Source organism: Megascapheus bottae, chromosome 4 (genome assembly GCF_031878675.1).
Source record: "Megascapheus bottae isolate mThoBot1 chromosome 4, mThoBot2.hap1, whole genome shotgun sequence".
Lineage (NCBI taxonomy): Eukaryota > Metazoa > Chordata > Mammalia > Rodentia > Geomyidae > Megascapheus > Megascapheus bottae.
Genome location: NC_143512.1, coordinates 11,130,258 through 11,148,398, shown reverse-complemented (window position 1 = coordinate 11,148,398; position 18,141 = coordinate 11,130,258).

Sequence of the window (18,141 nt, the reverse complement as noted above, 5' to 3'; positions counted from 1 at the left end):
GATCTGTTTGGTGGTGCTATATATGAATTGAACCCAGGGCTTCGAGTACATGCAAGGCAAATGTTGCATCCAGCGCTTTATGGATGGGATCCAGCAGTAGGCAGGGCTGAACTGGTCTCTGTGCTCAGAGAAGATAGACACCGAGCAAAAAATAACCAGAGTTCTTTCTATGCTCCTAATAGCAAGGTGGCCTTGTTCTCCCTCTCCCCCCAAATCGCCAGGGAGCGTGTACCAAGTGGTAAGAGCATTTGTCAAATACTTTATTATGGATGAATCTTTTATTTATTTATTTTTGTTGGTCATGGGCTTGAACTCTAGGCATGGGCGATGTCCCTGAGCTCTTCAGCTCAAAGCTACTTCCCTACCCTTGAGCCACAGCCCCACTAATTAATTGGATTAATTGGAGATCAGAGTCTCATGGCTTTGTAGTGCCCGGGCTGGTTTTGAACCTCAATCCTCAGATCTCAGCCTCCTGAGTAACAAAGGATTACAGGCATGAGCCACCCCACCCAGCTTCTTATTTATTTTTTTTGAATTTGGGGCCTCCAGGTGGTTCTACTTTCTTACAGCTGGTGTTCTGCTGCTTGAGCTATGCCCACAGTCTAGTTTTTGGTTGGTAAATTGGAGTTAAGAGTCAGACGTTTTGGCCATGAATGGCCTCCAGGTCTCAGCTTTCTGATTAGCTAGGATTACAGTTGTTAGCTAATGATGCCTGTAGCAGATCATATCTTTAAATTAAAAAATTATAAAGGTGATGTACAAAGGGGTTACATTTATATAAGTCAGATAAAGAGTATATTTCTCTTTTGGCAATGTCACTCCTTCCCTCACCCTTTTCCAGCTTTCCCCTCCCATCATCACCCATAAGTTGTATAGTTCGTTTTCCACATAGTGAGTACTACTGCTGCATTTGTTTATCCTTTGTCCCTCCCCCCTTGCCCTCCCAAAGATAAATGAACAAACAAGACCAAAAAAAAAGAAACACAACAACAAACTTCAGTTCCATTTCTGGGAATTCATTTTGATAAACATTATTTTATGGGCTGGGAGTTTGGCCTAGTGGTAGAGTGCTTGTCTAGCATGCACGAAGACCCGGGTTCGATTCCTCGGTACCACATACATAGAAAAAAGCCAGGAGTGGTGTTGAGGCTCAAGTGGTAGAGTGCTAGCCTTGAGAAAGTCCAAGGACAGTGCTTAGGCCTCGAGTCCAAGCCCAGGGCTGGCAAAACAACAACAACAAAAAAACCCCATTATTTTATATGATTAGAGGCACATAGGCACTTCACCTTTGGGTTAGAACATATCTTTTAATTAAAAGAAAAACAGATCCACTGCCACTCATTCATTCCCTCATTTTTTTTTCCTCCTATAAACATTTATGGGATGGCACTGTGGTCAGATGTCACCCCAAGGATAGTGCAAACTAAACAGTGGTGATATGATATACTCATCTATTGATAGGAGGTAAGTACTAAGTACTGAGGAAGTACAAGGATGCACACCTGTTCAGCCCTGGAGTTGCAGGTGGCTGGGTCTGGCTGCTGGGTCCCGGATGTACAAATGACCTGCTTATTCTTACCAGTGTCAGCCACACAGAGGTAGGGTAGGATGGGGAATTTGTTTTGTATTGCATGCAGAAGGAACTTATATTTCAAAGACCTGGAAACTGGAGAGACAAGCTTATTGGGCAGCTTAAGTGGAGGAGACAGGAAATGAACTTACGATCTATAATTTATTCCTAGCAAACTTATCAGTCAACGAAGAATGTGAAGAATTCTTGGTGTGATAGTGTACACCTACAGTCCTAGATACTGGCTAGACTCAGCTTACCCTGGAGGACATAGTGAGATCCCTTTTCAGGAATCCCTGAGGAATACAAGTGAAAACTGCTTTAGATATGCCCAGTCAGAAAACTATACTTCCTCTATATTTCTTACTAGGAACGGAAGGGAAGACTTGACAAAAAGAAAGCACAAATCCAATCAAGATTAAGCTCAAGTAGGCAAGGGTTAGATCAAAATGGTCTGCATTGGCTTGGTTAGGTGTTTGGTTTTACAGTGCTGGGTAGAATAAGGCACAGGACCAGGCCAGGGCCTTGTATATTCAAGGACAAGTGTTCTACCATAGAGTGATAGCCCAGCTACAATGTCAAAATTACCTAAAGTGTCAATAGAATCATGTTCTAAAATAGAGGATCTCTCCCTCAATTTTGAATCCTTGGGGCCGTTCTGAGCAACATCATAACTGAATTCAGTAAGAACCAATAGTTTTAAGCTGGGTACCAGTGGTTCATGCCTGTAATCCTAGCTACTAAAGAGGCTGAGATCTGAGGATAGATGTTTGAAGCCAGCCTAGGCAAAACAGTCCTCAGAAAATTCTTATCCCCAATTAACCCCTCAAAAATTGGAGTGGTGCTGTGGCTCAAAGTGCTAGAGTGCTACCTCTGAGCAAAAAAAGGTCAGAGACAGTGCCTGGGCTCTGAGTTCAATCCCCACAACCGAACAAAAACTGCAGATGTTTCTTGATTCATGATGCAGAGATGCATTTCATACACCTGACCTGCTAGGATGCTGGTGGCTCATGCCCATGATTCTAGCTACTCAGGAGGTTGAGATCTGAGGATGTCAGTTTGAAGCCACTGAGGGCAGAAAGTCCATGAGACACTTAACTATAAGCTTATCTAAGCACTTAGTGCTTAGTTGAGGGGGGGAAAAAGGCAAGAAAGAGAGCAAGGTCCTAAATTCAGGTTCTAGTATTGGCACCAAATACACACACACACACACCTACCTTACTTACCAAACACCATAGCTTGGCAATCTCCTTGTTGTACTATGGTGGCCTGGGATGGTGACGGGTTCCCTGGTTGGAAGCTCCCATTTCCAGCATCATGAGAGAGGACCTTAGTGCATGTATTGTTAGTCAAAGGAAAGACAAAAGGCAAGCTATGATTTCTACCAGTGTGGTGTACTGCTGATGTACCTTCATATAGTTGGAAAGCAGTAAGTCCTGCTATCATAAGCTAGGCCACCTACAGTACTTCAGCAGCCTGAGGCATTCTGACAAAGCCCCAGGGATCTTAAGTCCAGATGTAATAGGAATTTTAAAGTAGGTGCCCCTGGGCTGGGGCAGTTCTGAGAGCAATACTCTAGGAAGTGTTGTGGAGAGGGATTCGGCTCTGCTACAGAATTTCAGCAATGCTTTGCCTTCAGTATCAAAAATGGCCTTTGGAATATGAACTTTCCCAGAAAAGCTTTCCTCACCGATAAGTATGGAAGTCCCTTTTCCTAGGAGCTGCCAGCAAGTCAAAATTACAGATTTGATTATGGGAAAGGGAGGATGTTCACATAGTATGGCCACTCTGTTGCCACTGCTGGCAATGTGTGTGTGTGTGTGTGTGTGTGTGTGTGTGTGTGTGTGTGTGTGTGTGTGTGCCTAGACAAATTTATAAGCTTGGTTTATTTTAGCAGATGACTGTTGTAGCCAGAGTGAGAGCCCAGGTGATTCTCTATATCTGAAGCCAATGGGATCTTTTCTTTATGGTTTTGGCAGGTAGACACTGTCTTTCCCAAATCTACATTTCACGAAAAATGAGAAAAGACTTGCATAAAAACCAGGCTGCTCATAGTGATGTTTACTGGTTTTGCTGGCCATAAAAAAGGGCGTTCTCCAGTTCCTCATCAGCAAGGAGTCCTTCCTGGCCTCCCTTCCGCACCAGCCTCCTGCCCCCACTCCTGTAAGCAGCAAGTTTTAAATAGTACTGCTTTAATGCTGTTGGCTGGTGACCTGGAAAATTTCTTTTGCTTTGTTAGCTGTTAATAGCCCATCAGGTTAAACCTCTCATCCTCAGAAACTTGCTTTTTCCTAACAAGAAGTGGGGAGCAGTTTTTTTTTTTTTAAAGTTCTCTCTCTCCTTTTTTTTGTTTTTTTTTTTTTTTAAAGAAAATGTTTTTGGGGGAAGATTCAGTGCCCCATGGAAGGAAGGAAGGAAGGAAGGAAGGAAGGAAGGAAGGAAGGAAGGAAGGAAGGAAGGAAGGAAGGAAGGAAGGGAGGGAGGAAGGAAGGAAAAAAGGAAGTTCATCTATCTTTGCCTGATTACACAGAGACTTTTGTATAAGTTGGGACTTACATGAAGATAAATGTATTTAGATGTAGGTGATTTGAGAGCTGTGAGCTGTCATAATTGGCACTTGACCACTTGAGTCATGCTCTCAGCCTGGCTTTTTGCTGGTTAGTTAGAGAATAATGTCTTGTAGACTTTGCCTGTGCTGGCTTTGAACCTCTGTTCTCTGGCTCTCAGGATTGCAGGTGTGAGTCACCACAACCTCCCTGCTAGAGATGGGGTCTTGTCACTTAGCTCAGTTATTTCCTTTTTCATTCTCATTTGTTAAGTATGATTAATAACTGCCTTAAATCTTGTAGTTATAAAACCAGCAATTACTACTTGCTGAGTATGCCAAGTACAGGGCTGAAAACTTGCTGTATTAGCTCATTTAATTCTCATTACTCCTCTTCTCCTGTTAGAGAAGGCAGTGGAGACGGAGTCCTACCTGATTTCTGTCTTCTTAGCTGAGGCTCTGACCCATGACATTATTGTTTATCAACTACAGAGAGCTAAGAAAATGTAAATAAGAAGCATAGAATGGCCAAGCCATCCTCTCTACAACATAGCATTTCACTTTTGCTGGAGACTCAAGTTTGTATTTGCTGATTTAGAGGGTCTCACTGGATTGTACATGATGTCAGAAGCAGACCCCTGCCCTAGCCTTTTGAGTTCCTGGACTTCAGTTCTGACTACAAAGTCTTGTTTTTGTTTTTATCCCTTCAGAACCAGTTTGGAACTCTCACACACCATTTTCCAGCTTCCAGAACTGCACACAAGACACAGAAATCAGACCCTGCGACCTGCAAGACCACTCCCATCATATACCTCTTCTACCAAATGGCATCTGATATGGATCCCTCTCACATCAATGTTGTCACCTCCTGTGTCAGTTTAGTTAGAGCCAGCAGCTCTCAAATTTACTTTCTGGAATCCAGACATCTCTTGAGACTCAGCGGCTGGAAGACAGTCCACTAACACAGTAAGAAGGCTGGGAAGACAAGTTGAAGATAGTAAGGTGGGAGAGGTTTTCTGGCTTTCCTTTTCCTATTTATTCTACCATTTGTATATGCAAGTCTTGCTCTAAATGATTAGCATATGATTCTTGACAACACTTTAAATAATGTGATCCACACAGGAAGTGAAAGTATATACTACAGAGTATATCACAGCCCTGATGATCTGTTCCCAGGCAGTGTGTGTGTGCAGATCGCAGATCCCTGTATCACCAAGTCTTGGAATGATCCCCCTGGGGCTGGGTCCTAGGGCTTGAACTTAAGAGCCTAGGCACTGTCACTGAGCTTTTTTTTTTTTTTTTTGCCAGTCCTGGGCTTGAGCTCAGGGCCTGAGCACTGTCCTTGGGCTTTCCTCAAGGCTAATGTTCTACCCTGAGCCACCACACCATTTCTGGCTTTTTCTATGTATGTAGTACTGAGGAATCGAACCCAGGTCTTTGTGCATGCTAGGCAGGCACTCTACCACTAGGCCAAACTCCCAGCCCTGTCCCTGAGCTTTTTAAAAAGCTCAGAGCTAGTGCTGTGGCATCTGAGCCACAGCTCCTCTGCTTCTGGCTTCTTAGTGGTTAAAGATAAGAGTCTCATATATTTTTTTCCCTAGGCTGACTCTGAACCTCCATCCTCAGCCTCTGAGTAGCTAGGACTGCAATCACAAGTAAGCACAGGAGGCATACACATTTGTTCATTATGTAAATTACTTATATAATGATGGGTGTGTTCTCCATCTCCCCAGCTCTTAAATAAGGACTCATTATGCAGTCCTCCGGCCACAGTCCTTAGGGGCATCTTTCTGATCTACACAACTTTCTTCTCCTTTTTAACAGCAGCACAGTATTCCATGGGAAGGCAGAATGTCTTATCTTTTCATCTTCTCTGTGCTTCCTTCTCTGGGGAACTTGCCAGCTAACACCTTGCCTCCTCTGAGTCCTGCCTCAGGAAGAGCACAAATGGATAGGTGGGGTCAAAAGGTGAAAAGGGTAGGAGTAGGTCCCATATGGGAGAGTGTGGAAGACTACATGGGAGGGTATCCAATCCTGGCCAGTCCTGGGGTACACAGGAAATTCTTTTTCTCCTTGCCCTGCCAAATGGTTCCTCTGTTTGGCTTAGGCTAAACCTCAGGAATTATGGGAATCATCTCTGAAGTAACCAAGAGGACCAGCAGGGAGAAACATGAAAGGTTTTTTTCTTAGGGTTACAGGCCCCCTATCATAGGCATCCAGGTTAGTGTACTCCCTCCCTCTCTCTGTCTTCCCTGGAAGGAACTATGGCACACCACGCATTTCTTTTGGTAGTTTCTTTGTGCTTAACAACCCCAAGAGACAGGAATTTTGCTTGTCACTGGAAAGCCACCTTAGCTTAGAGGATACTCACGACTACTCATCAGCCATGTGCTCTGTGTATGTGTGCACGTGCGGTACCGGGGCTTTAACTCCTCAGGGCTTCTCATTCTTTTTCTTTCTTTCTTCCCCCCCCCCCCCCAGGCCTGGGGCTTGAAATCAGGGCCCAGGTACTGCCAATGGACACTTTTTGCTCAAGGCTACCACTCTGCCACTTGAGCTACAGCACCACTTCTGGCATTTTTTGAGTATGTGGTACCTGGGAATTGAACCTAGGGTTTCATGCGTGCTAGGCAAGCACTCTACCACTAGGCTACATTCCCCTGGCCCTATCAGGGCTTCTCATTCTAGCTTAGCCTTTTCACTGAAGGCCAGTGCTCTACCACTTGAGCCACAGCACCACTTACAGCTTTTTGCTGGTTAATTGGAGATGAGTCTTGAATTTTTGTCTTCCTGGGCTAGGTTTGAACCTCAGTCTTCAGAACCCCGCTATCTGTGCTATGTGCTCTTGAAGGGAGAACTAGAATTCTTGTGGGGAAGAACCAGAATACTTATCTTGGCCAAGTTTTCCTCTGTAAGTTAAAAGAGTTGAATTGCAAGTACTGCTTACAGAGTATCAAAGGGTACTTTTTAATGCCTGTGCCATCTATACATCTAGCATCCAGTGCACGTAGCATTGGAGCTCTGAATCCTGGCTGCACACCAAACTTATCCCTGGAGTCTGACCAAAGTACCAGGCTTCATTGCCAGAGATTCTGATACGTTAGTCTGAATGGACCAGTGCTCAAACCTAACTCTGAGCTGCAAGGTGTTTCCACACTGCTCCTTGGGACCTGTCACTTGCACAAAGTTCTCCATCTCCCCAAATATGTCTTGTTGTTCCTTTTTTTCAGATAGGAAGCTGTAAGGTTCTGAGACAAACCTGCCCAGGTCACACAGCTAGGAACCCACCATCCTGGCTTTCTAGCCCTGCAGGAACTACCCCAACTTCATCCTGATAATATGGCGTGGGCCTCTCATCAAGTTCTTTATCCTTCCACTCAAGTCTCAGGTCAGAGGGCTGTTCTTCCATTGCTCCCCTCCGGAGAGCTATCGTGATGCTCTTTGACAGAACATTCGCAGAGGAGAAACATTCTGGTTCATTCACTCACATTTATTTTAGAAACTCCTGGCCTCCCTCCTTGGGGGTAGGGACCGTGGTCTGTGTGGCTGTTCCTGCTGCACGGGAGGCTGCTGACCAGCACTTGATAAGAAGTACTCACGAAGTGACGGAACGATCGAAATGGCAGGAGGACACTGCAGGATTTTATTTTTCTCGTTCTCACCATCTGATTCCCATTACTCCCACCGCTCTCGCTCCCTAGCTCTGTCTTGGCGGTTTATAAACCGCGCGCGCACGTCGACATTTTAACCATAAATCCACCGAGTTCGGTGGGGGGGGGGGGGCGGGCTGGAGAATCGGAGGCCAGGAGAATGTGGGGGGAGGGGGGTACAAACTACCCGGAGGTCTTGCAGGCCGGGCAGCGTGGGCCCAGGGTTTGGGGTGAGAGGGGGGGCAGGAGAGCCGTCGGGCGGGCGCCCCAGAGCCGGCTGCCCGCCTCCTCGGCGGGAGATGGCCCGGGGCAGCGACGTGCATCTGACGGGAGGCCCGCCGCGTCTCCTCCGGTCCCAGGGGGTGGCACGGCGGGGGCGCGGTTGGTTTTGGAGCCGTGGCCCTCGGGCGGTCACCGCGCGCGCTCCCGAGGTGGCGCCCGGGGAGGGCGGCGTGGAGGTGGAGACGTCTAGATGTGTACCTCGGGGCGGGCTCCGAGCCGGGACATTGCTTTCCTGGGGCCGCGGGGGAGGCGCCGGGGTGTGTATCTCTTTAAGAGCCCAGCGCTGCCCCCGCCTCGCAGGCGCCCGGAGCCTCACAAAAGAACAGGATGTTGTTGATTTGTCACCAAACCACAGAGAGGAAATGATTGTAAATTTCCTTTAAACATCCCCACCGCGCTCCGGCCGCCCCCGCTTCCGCCTCCGCCGCCCCCGCCCGGCCGGCGCAGCGGGGCTTCGGCGCTCCCGCGGGGCGCCCGGCTCCTCGGGTCTCCGCGGCTGGGGCTGGCCGGGCATCCCCGCGTCCCCCCCGTCCGCCCTGCCGGGGACCCCACAGCGCCCAGGCGGCTGCGGCTGCAGGTTCTAAGCTCGGCTCGCCCCCCTCGGGCGCCGCCCCGGGCTCCAGGGCCCTGGGCCCCCCGCGCGTCCTGGCCCCGTGCGCCGAGGACACCGAGGCCCGGGGGGGCTCCTGAAGGAGGAGGAAGTCCCGCGGGGTCCCTGGGAATACCCTCCCCCACGTTGAGGCCATCCCCGGACCCCGCACACCTCCTCGGCGAGCCCCAACTGCGGCGGAAACCTGGAAATCCGCTCTCCGGAGGGGGCCGTTTCCGCTGGCAGTCCAAAGTACCGGACTAAAGTCCAAGTTATCTCCCGAGGGCGCGCGGGCCCTGCCCTCCCTCCTCTCCCTCCCCTCCCCCCGCCGCCGAGCCCGCGGCCACTCCCAGCTGAGTCTCTCGGCCCCTTAACCTCCTCCCGCTCCCCATCTGGCCCGTTCGCGTGCTCTGCTTTGCGGGCGCCTCTGGCGAGGTCACTACGCTCAAGCTGCGGCCCACGGCGGCCCGTGCGTCCTGCGGGGCGCAGGGGCCTGGGCTGTGCACCGAGAGCATCTTTGTGGAGCCTTCACTAGGCTTCCAAAACATTACGTGGAGAAGTTAATGTCCTAGATATTGTGCCGGCTCCAGTTTGGTTTAAGTCGTCTGGTTTAAGTCTTAACAGTTAACCCCAAGAGATAGAGGCGACTGTTGTGACATATATATATATGTATATGGAGAATATATGAGGAATATAAATATATATTTATATATATGAGGGAAAATGAAGGTTCAGAGAATCCGGGGAAGCAGACCAAGTCATCCAGTATAAGCTGAACTCATTATTAGTGGGATCCAGCTTTAATGCTTTAAATGTTTTTGTGGTTGAAGGAACAGGTGGTGACCCGAGCAGAAGATATTTCTGTTGGGTCTTCTGTCTTCTCAAACGCCAGGGAAATCTGAGTCAAACCCCATTCTCTGGGAATAGAAACTTGGGAGGTTGAGGCACTACGGCACAGGTGATTGGAGGTGGCTTTGAGTGGCTTAGGGCCTGGAGTGAAATCTGAGGTCTTTCCACTCTCCTTTGCCTTTTTGTTTTCTTTTTTTTATTACAGTGGTGCTAGGGGATTGAACTTCAAGCACCCTATGCAAGTGTCTGGCCAGTTTGCTTGAAGCATATGTTTCCTGGGGCTGGTTAAGGTGGTTCATAACTCGACCAAGACAGACTGGCTTGTTCATGAACAGAAGACTATTCCAGAAAGGGTTGTTAAATCTAGGTTAATTGGTAGAGCACCTGTCTAGCAAGCATAAGGAGTTCCCAAATTCAAACTCCAGTACCATAGCTACCAGAAAGAAAGAAAGTAAAGGAGGGAAAAATAAGCAAATCCTTCGTTGGTACTGGAGTTCTAAGGTAGCCCCCTCAAGACCTTCTCTTCAAAGTCTCTGCTGTAGGGACCAGTGGTAAGAACTGGTGAGGCAGATGATGATGATGATGATGTGTGTGTGACTGTTACTGTAGATGTTGCTTGAAACCTTTAATGTTACAAACCCATATGTGACAAATGCCTTTTTTTTTTTTTTTTTTTTTGCCAGTTTTGGAGCTTAAACTCAGGATCTGGGCATTGTCCTTGAGAAAGCTTCAATTCTACCACTTGAGCCACAGCGCCACTTCCGGTTTTCTGGTGGTTAATTGGAGATGAGAGTCTCAGGGGCTTTAGTGCCTGGGCTGGCTTTGAACCTTGATCCTCAACTCTGAACCTCCTGAGTAGCTAGGAATACAGGCGTGAGCCACCTGCCCAGCTCCAAATGCCATTCTTATAATTTTTTTTTTCCTCAAGGCTAAGATTCTGCTACTTCACCCATAGCTATACTTCTGGCTTTTTTGATGACTAATTGAAGATAAGAGATTAAAACAGCCTGGGCTGGCTTGGAGCTGTAAATCTCACATTTCAGCCTCCTTGGTAGCTAAAATAGAGGTGAGCCACTCAGGGCCAGCTTTCTATAGGGTTTTGTTGTTGTTGTTGTCGTCTTTTATAATCTTAACTGTGTGTCTAAGAAACAGAGCTATATTGGTTGCCTACCTACATGATCTCCTGGTTCTGCAAAACAAGGCACCACTGAAAAGGGATTGCAGTTGCTTGCCTTCAATCAGTGCCATTGGGGGTGGGGGGCTTGGTGCCAGTGGATGTAGAGGGAGAAATGTGGTGGCTTCTGGCTCTTTGAGTTGTAGCTGTCTGCAGTTCCTTGGCTTGGAGCACATTTGTTACTGGATTTCTGCAGTGGGTTTATGTGACTCCACTTGCTCTTCTTGCTTTTATAGAAGCCCAGGTTTGGGGCAGCCTTAGAGCACTTGGAAGGATGGGCAGGCTGCTGGTTCCACTTCTTGGGTGTGGAGCAGCCTGTTCTGTCTCTGCTGGCGGCTGGGGGGTGGGGGATTGAATAACTGGTTCAGTGCAAGCCAGCAGGAGTCAGGTGCCCTCATACCTTCACTACTCAGTTTTTGGGAAGCAAGAATCCAAGGAAAGGTTATCCGATGTCCCCAGGTCTCAACTTCCTGGCCTGTGAAAATGGACAGGTCTCTGATAAACTACTTAAGACATATAGAAAAAAGAGCATCAGTAACTATTCCATCACATACTAGGTACCACTTCCCAAAACACGCTGGTCTCCTGAGATACGATTTTGTACAAAATCCTCCAGCTTAACTAAGTATTTACTCTCTGTGTACATGTGAAATATCAGATTGTGCTTGGGTGGTAGACAGAAGTGAAAGTAAGGGCAGATGCAGTGTGTGCTTGAGCGAGGGACTGTTTCATTTAGGATATTTCATTCAGGAAGGTTCATTCATCAGGCAGAGTGGAAGACTGTAGGTACACAGCTTTTAGAAAGCTTAGGTAAAGGCAATTAGAATGGATGGCAAAACTTAAAGCATCTATTTTCTGTCAGGTACTGGGCTATGTGTTTTGTATTATGTATTCAACCCTGTTATCCCTATATTATTTGAAGTATGGGGCTCAGAGAGGCTAAGTGACCTGCCCAAGGCCACATAGCTAGTAATTGTGTGTGTGTGTGGGGGGGGGGTGTGATGAAATTCACATGCCAGTCTTAATCATCAAGCATCAAGCTATTTTCCACTGGGTTCTTTCCTTTCACTAGCTAGAGCTAGTGTTTAATTCATGACCCGGTTCCTTTGATTTCTTTAGGATTAAGTGGTTACGGTATCAAGGGAACTCCTGGTTGAAGAGTAGCATGGTTGATGAACTCAGGGCCCAAAGTTGCTTTTGATGAGTGGGAGAATGTAACATGTTTGATGCCAGGAAAGCTCATATTGCATCTATAGCAGAAGTGTGTGTGTGTGTGTGTGTGTGTGTGTGTGTGTGTGTATAACACCAGTAAGTGTAAACAAGATAAATGGGAGAAAGGGGAGAGCTTGAATCCCTCCACCACCACCCCCTTCCTTTTTAATTTCCCCATGATAGGCCCAACACAGCAGTGTTGTATTATCAGCAATAATTAAAACACTTGGATTAGTGAATTGAGATTTACAGAGCAAACCAGAGCCAGAGGAGAAAATAGCCATCTCTTATTATCAGGCAGATAGCCAAACAGCTACTTGCTTGTGTTTTCCTCCTGATATTGTCACCTATTCAGTTTAATTAGGTCCACCTCCCAGCCCCCCCCCCCGCCCCCATCACTAGCAAGTAGTGTTCAGCCTGCTGCTTACTCAACACTATCACACAGCCCAGGGACATGTGAGTCAGAAACAGCAGCGAACAAGAGCACAGGAGGATACCTTTGCCTTAGGCAGGCTAGCAGCCTGTCCAGCAGTGCCTTTGAACATTCTGAGCCGGGACCAGAAGCTGAACCTAGGAGCTTGAGGGGCATGTGTCAAACCTGCAGCTTCCTAAGGCAGTTTTCCAAAGTGCCCGTTTGTTCTGGGGAAGGGAAAGGAGACCAAATTCCCCAAACAACAGACCATCCCTAGCACCTTTCAAAAGTAAGGGCTGTTGGTTTTGTACTGCAGATAGAGTATCCTTTTCAATTCTGGCATTGAGGGACAGGATGAATAAAATGTCATCCATTTTATAGTCTTATTCTGGGTGCCTTTAGCTCATACTTATAAAGATGGGTGTTCAAGACCAGCCCAGGCAGAAAAGTTTGCAAGACTCCATCTCTAAATCAGGCAGCAAAAAGCAGGGATGGAAACATGGCTCAAGTGGTAGAGTCAAGTCAAGCAAGGTAAAAGCCCCAAGTTCAAACCCCATTATAACCAAAAAGAAGAAAACAAGTTACCATCCAGTACAAATGACAATTGGAAATAACTGATGAACAGACACTTATTTTGGGCCCAAATAGTTATTGAGTAGGCATTAAAGAGGTACAGCAGTGTTTAAACAACAAAAATACGGATTTGTATCTTGTAAGGAATGGTGTAACAGCAATGATTAGTTGGGTGCCCTTGGCTCAGGCCTGAAATCCTAGCGACTCAGAATGCTGAGATTTGAGGATTGAGGTTCCAAAGTCAACCCAAGAAGCAGAACATTCTGTAAGACTCCTATCCCCAAATAAGGAGACACACACACACACACACACACACACACACACACACACACACACACACACGGATCTGTGGCTCAAGTAGTAGAACTGCAGCTTTAAGCAAAAAACACCAAGTGAGAAAGTCACTGAGCTCAAGCACTCAAATCTTGCAGAGAGTGGGGGAGGGGGTCAACTATGCAAAAAAACCAAAACAAGTCAGGAATGTGGCCAGGGAGATGGTAGGCTCTTTAATTTCCAGAATTAGGTGAAGGCCGTGTAGGGTGGTAAAGACTAACATCTGACCTTGAGTCTGGCTCTGACAACTACTGGCTGTATGACCACTAGCTTGGACATACTTTTCTCACAAAGGATAAAATGAGAAAGAGCTTACGTAAAGCACACCCTCATCTGGGCTGTGTGACTGTGTGCTGTTATTAGAAGCAAGTGCTTATGGAAGCGGTGGCGGTGTGGGGGGGGGCACGGGGTTGGGGAGAGGAGATAGAGGAGTAACTGTGGCTGGAGAGGGGGCTGTTGTTTCTGTTCCCTTCCTGGGATAAAGTGGCTCCTGGCTTGGTCATACAATCAGGAAGGCAGCCACAGTCTGTGTGGACTCTGACAGCCCCAGTTCCCATTGGGGGATGGAGAGGCTGATTCGGTTAGTGAAACATAGGTTGGTGGAGAGAATTGTCGAGAATTGTCTGTGCGTTACGTTCGATTTTCAGATTCGTTTCCCACATGCTGCCTGTTCGCCAGGAGTGTTCGCAGCAAGCCCGGTGGGAATCAGGGCTGCCCACTTGACAAATGAGAAAACAGGCACCGGATGTGAGTGCCCAGCCAAGGTCACCTCCAGTCTCCAGAGGAGGTCTCCTGCCGGGTGCTAGTGATGACTCATACAGAAGGCTTCACGGGGTGAAATCACAAAGGAAGGAGGGGAGGCTTGGATTGATTGCAGGTCTCTAGGGAAGTTTCCTGTTCTGTAGAAATAACACAAACAGGACCCTTTCCACCTGCAGGGCCTTCCTCTCCCCTGGTCATGCCCCTTCTCCTCCCCCTGCCAAGGTATGTGGCCTCCTTTGGATAGGAGAGTGGTTTTGCCCTGTAGAGTGGAGGAGAAGCAGCAAACAAGATCAGGAAAGCAGAAGGGGCAAAAAAATGAGATTGCTACTATTTATTATTAGGGGGGGAAAGGTGCTTAAGGAGGTAAAGATAGGGGAGGAAAGAGGAGTTTTGATTATTCTGCAGTATTCCCACTACTCAGAGAGCTTTGGTAACACCATTGGAAGCTTCTAGAGCAAGTCACATGGGAGATGTAACTGTCCACCCATAGGAGTGGAAGCTGGGGTCAGGAAGCATCCAGCATCCCCATCTTTGCTTCTCTCCCTGGCATCATGGTCCAATGCACTCAGTGGCTGTGGGAGTACTTGCTTCTCCTCCCTTACCTTAACCTTTGCCTCTCTGGTTGAGATCCGTGCCTCTAGTCTCTGCTGCTCCAGTCTGGTGAAGGTAATTGAACCGCTCTCCACCCATAAGTATTCAAGAAAGAATAAGTCCCGTAGCAGCTCCATGATTCTGCCTGAGTACTAGGGAAGCTGCAAAACTCTTTTTTTTTCTGTTTTGTGTACAGGGATGGAATTCTGCCTCATGTTTTTAGGCAAGTACTTTACCATGTGAGCCAAGCCTCTAGTCCTTTTCACTTGTTTGCAGTTTTTTGAGAGGGTTTGAGTTCCCTGGCTGACCCCTGGGCCTCTGTCCTCTTTATCTTTGTTTCTGGAATAGTGGAATTATAGCTGTCTATCACTGTGCCCAGCATTTTTGCAGTGTTTGAGGAAGCTGGATACTCTTGTGGACCCCCTGATGGTTTATTGAGGGCTTTTGATGGTTCCAGGATCAGACACAAAAGTTATTTGAGGGCCTAGAAACATAGATGCAAATATTAATTATGGTGCTTTGAAATTTGAATCTGCCTTTCATCTTCCAGCTTTTCTTGGTTACCATTGGCTGCCCCCATGTATAGGATGCTACTGAGAAAACAGATGACAGGTGCAGTGGCAGAGTTGGTGTGTAGGATTCTGAGGAAGTTCTGTATTTTTCTGATTTCTATGTAAATCGCTTCAGGAACAGGCCTTATGCCTGTAAGCACAGCATCTCTCAGTCCAAGTGACAAAGGCAGGCCTGGGGGTTGGAGGAAACTAGTCTAGTTGGAGTGTTCTAGTTCAAAACCACTCCAATTCCTATACCTATTGGGAAGGAAACCCAAGGCCAAGGCCTAGTGCAACCTACGTAACTGCCTGACCCTGAGCTGTACCCCAGACCCCATTTGAGCAGGAAAAATTGGGAGCTGTGAAAGTAGCAGCTTTCCTCTGCTTGGAGAGATGAAGCTTGGATGAAGGTGAAAGGAAAGAGATTTCCCTGAAGATTAGATAGGAGTTTTGTTGTTGTTGTTGTTGTTTTTTTATGTCATGGGACTTGAACTCTGGGCCTGGGTGCTGCCCCTGATCTTTTCAGCTCAAAGCTAGTGTTCTACCACTTGAGCCACATTAGCGCTTCTGGTTTTCTGATGTTTAATTGGAGATAAGAGTCTCATGGACTTTTGTGTCTGAGCTGGCTTTGAACTGTGATCTTCAGATTTCAGCCTCCTGGGTAGTTCAGATTACAGGCGTGAGCCACCAGCTCCCAGCAGTATTTTTTGTTTTTCTATTTTCATTTCATAGGGAGGAGTCTTCAGGAGTCCAAGAGAGCTGTGAAAGCTTGATTCTGAGGAGGCAAGGCTAAATACAAAGTATTGGCATGTTGTCTGGCATCGTTCTCTATTACCCTAACTTTGTGTTCCACTTCCTCTGCTTTTCCTGCTCTTGAGCTCTTTTCTCCTGCACCTGAAGACAATTCCTAAGCAAACCTTTCTGCACAGAAAGAGCAAAGCAAAAGTCTGGAAATGGAAGTATGGCTCAAGTGGTACAGTACCAGCCCAGCAAGAGCTCAAGGCCCCAAGATCAAGACCCAGTCTTGGTTGGCATACATGTGTGCATGCACCTGTGCATGCACACACACACACGGATGCACACGCGCACACACACATGTACACGGTCTTTGTAGAGAAACCAGAACTTGTTTCATACCATTAACAGAGGGACAAGAGTGTGGTTTGTTAGCACGGTGACCCTGGATGGGTCCATTGCCTCCTTAAACCTTCAGAGTATAGAGAACACAGCCTTTGCAGTAGGAAGGGCAGGGCCGCTGGAAAGTATGTCCCTTGAGTCTATAGCACTGGGACACATTTTTTTCTTTCATAGTAAAAGTCATCTGAGTTCCTTAAAGGGGGACGTTTGTAAAAAGTATCTGGGTTTTAGAATGACAAGACGGTTTTAAAAGGAAAAAAAAACACAAAAATGCTGTCAGCTCTGTGGCTCATCAATATAAATGAAGGTTGAGATTCATTTATGTGAATAGATCATTTTTAGGATGGGGAGCTTGTTAAAAATTTATCTGTCTTTGCTAATGGAACCACTTCCACATTTGCAATGAAACTTTTTTTTTTTTTTTTTTTTAAAAAAAAGGTCTTCTAAAGCCTTTTAACCAGAATAGCAGGGAGTCCCTGAAACACAAGCTTGCGATGTTATCTTTTCTTTGCATATTAGCATCTTTCAGTGTTGTGGGCCCTGCCTGAGTCTTACTGCCTGAAGCCTCTGACTTCATTTTTGAAATCCAGACTTCTAGGTTTTCTCTAGGAACAGATCTTCCTAGAGTCTGGGGAGTTAGCGATGGTGGGCCTTGGTTTCTTTTCCTACCATCAATAATGACCAGGTTCTGGAAGTTTCCCTAACTGGAAGTCAGTAGGAGTAGATCTGAAGCAGGTCTAGATGGCACATGACATTATTATTTGTATTCCCTAGCCACGTCCCCAGAGTGAACCCATCTCACACAAGTCATCGTTTATTTATTTATTTGTTTGAACTTGGGGTCTTGGTATTGCCTCTTAGATTTTCTGCCAAAAGCGGGTATTCTACAGCTTGAGTCACATTTCCACTTCCAGCTTTTTGGTGGTTAATTGGACACGAGTCTCGTGGACTTCACAGGTTTGGTTTCTAACTGTGGTCCTCAAATCTCAGCCTTTGAGTAGCTAAGATGATAGGTGTGAGCCACCAGCACCTAATAGGAATCATCCTTAAAAAACACAGAAACATTTATCAAGTCTTAACCCTTGTTTTACACATAAGGAAATGGAATTAAGACATGGAAGGACAGGTTACCAGTTGTCAAGATATCCAGTAAAATATCAGGCTGCCTTTTCTCAGGCAGAGGAAGCAAGCTTAGCTTTCCTGTGCTGGGTCAGAGCTTGGAAAGGTACCTTCCTGACAGATGCCTGTAGGTCTATAGCATTCTATGCTGCTGACTCCTCAGCTGGGCCCCCTGGGGAAGGACCCCTGAATTGGTAAGCCAGTGAAAAGAGCTCCTGAGACTTGTCCCCAGTCATTCTCCAGAGGACCAGAGACCACCGAGGGCTGTCGAGTTGAAGTGGCCAGCTGGAAATAGCTGCTTAAGGCTGCCCAGACCCGTGGAATGGTCAGAGAAGCAGTGAGCTCCGAGGGGCCCAACAGCTAAAGCTTCGTGATTTATTCCCACCTTGGAGATGGGTGAGCAGCAGTCACACACACAGCTTTGCCTCACACATGTTTCTTTCCTCCACATGCTCTCTTTGACCCTCTTCCCTTTTAGCTACTAGCTGGTGCATGAGCCCTGAAAAGTGTTCTGCTGCTGTCCCATCTGCAGTGACAGTACTTTCTGGTCCCACACCCTGGGCTCCAGGGCAACTGTCCTGCAACCCACCAAGCTCATTAGAGAGACATACACTAACAAGGTGAACATGTCTGGGCATGGCATCCAGGTTTAGTGAAGGCATTCTTTTTTTTTTTTTTTTAATTTTTACTTGGACATTCTAAAGGCTAGAACTCTACCACTTGAGCCTCAACACCACTTCCAGCTTTTTTCTATGCATGTGGTACTGAGGAATCGAACCTGGGTCTTTGTGC